Source organism: Alligator mississippiensis, chromosome 14 (assembly GCF_030867095.1).
Source record: "Alligator mississippiensis isolate rAllMis1 chromosome 14, rAllMis1, whole genome shotgun sequence".
NCBI lineage: Eukaryota > Metazoa > Chordata > Crocodylia > Alligatoridae > Alligator > Alligator mississippiensis.
Window position 1 is genome coordinate 24184888 of NC_081837.1, and position 2058 is coordinate 24186945.

Here is a 2058-nt window from a genome sequence, read left to right on the forward strand (position 1 = left end):
TGGGGCTGACCTGGGGACCGAAAGAGCCCATCGGCATCCATGGGGGGGAGCTGGGGAGCGGAAAAGCCCCTAGGAATACATGGGGTGGAGCTGGGGAGCGAAAAAACCCCTAGGAATACTTGGGGGGGAGCTGGGGAGCGAAAAAGCCCTTAGGAATACATGGGGGGGGAGCTGGGGAGCGGAAAAGCCCCTAGGAATACATGGGGTGGAGCTGGGGAGCGAAAAAACCCCTAGGAATACTTGGGGTGGAGCTGGGGACCGAAAAAGCCCTTAGGAATACATGGGGGGGGAGCTGGGGAGCGAAAAAGCCCCTAGGAATACTTGGGGTTGACCTGGGGACTGAAAATCCCCATAGGAATAAATGGGGTGGAGCTGGGGAGCGAAAAAGCCCCTAGGAATACTTGGGGTGGAGCTGGGGACCGAAAAAGCCCATAGGCATCCATGGGGTTGACCTGGGGAGCGAAAATCCCGATAGGCATCCATGGGGTTGACCTGGGGAGCGAAAATCCCCATAGGCATACGTGGGGTTGACCTGGTGCCCGCCCCCCCCACGGAAGTCCGTATGAGGTTTTTGAAACGGGCCTTGCCCGGGCCTTCGATCCAGGAGGGCGGACACTTTCGGCGGTTCGTCCCGGTGGCTGGGCCGGGTGCCGCATCTACAATATAGCCAAGAAACGTTCGCGGAGATTTTCGAGAACACGTTTTTAAGGACCCTCAATGCCCATGTTCGGTTCCAGAAAGCCGGTCAGAGGGATCTTCGGGGCAGAACCCTGCCGTGCTGAGGGGCCAAACCCGAGTTTGGAGCCAGGTCAACGGGGAAAACCGGAAAAGGGCCGGAGAAGGCGGTCAGGCCGGGCGAGAGTTCCAGGAGCTCGGCCACAATTCCGATCTCGTCCCGGTCAAGGGCTCCGTGGAAGGGCAGCCCGGGGGGCGGGTCCAAGGGCCCCGGCAGGGACCCGGGCCTCCGGGGTCGGAGCCGAGGCACCCCGCCGAGGGGTGGTCGTCCCGGGCCAAGGCGGCGGGAGCCCGGGCAGGACTCCGCGGGGCAGGCCGGGCGGGAGTTCCAGGAGCCCGGCCGCGATTCCGACTTCTCCCCGGTGCCCTGCCCGGAGGCCGGGCAGGTCCGGGGGCCTTCGGCGCGGGCGGCGGGATGCTCCCGCGGGGGAGACGAGCCGTGCTGGGCCCCGGGAGGGAGGCCCGGGGTCGACCTGGCGCCGGGGCTCCGGCCCTGGAAGTCCCGATGAGGTTTTTCAAACGGGCCGTGCCCGGGCCTTCGCTCCAGGAGGGCGGACACTTTCGGCGGTTGCCCCCGGTGGCTGGGCCGGGTGCCGCATCTACAATATTGCCAGGAAAGGTCCGCGGAGATTTTCGGGGACACGCTTTTCGGGACCCTAGTTGCCCATCTTGGGTTCCAGGAGGTCGGGCAGGGGTACCTCCGGGACCGGACCGTGCTGCAGGAGGGGGTCAACCCCGGGTTTGGCTCCATGTCGACTGGAGCTCCGGCCCAGGGGCGGGCCGGGCGAGAGTTCCAGGAACCCGGCCGCGATTCCGGCTTCTCCCCGGTGCCCTGCCCGGAGGCCGGGCAGGTCCGGGGGCCTTCGGCGCGGGCGGCGGGCTGCTCCCGCGGGGGAGACGAGCCTCTCTGGGGCCCGGGAGGTTGGCCCTGGGTCGACCTGGCGCCGGGGCTCGGGCTCCGGAAGTCCGTATGAGGTTTTTCAAACGGGCCGTGCCCGGGCCTTCGCTCCAGGAGGGCGGACACTTTCGGCGGTTCGTCCCGGTGGCTGGGCCGGGTGCCGCATCTACAATATTGCCGAGAAAGGTCCGCGGAGATTTTCGGGGACACGGTTTCCGGGACCCTAGATGCCCATCTTGGGTTCCAGGAGCTCGGACGGAGGAACCTCCGGGGCCGGACCGTGCTGCAGGAGGGGTTCAACCGCGAGTTTGGCTCCATGTCGACTGGAGCTCCGGCCCAGGGGCGGGCCGAGCGGCTTGGCCGGGCGAGAGTTCCAGGAGCCCGGCCGCGATTCCGGCTTCTCCCCGGTGCCCTGCCCGGAGGCC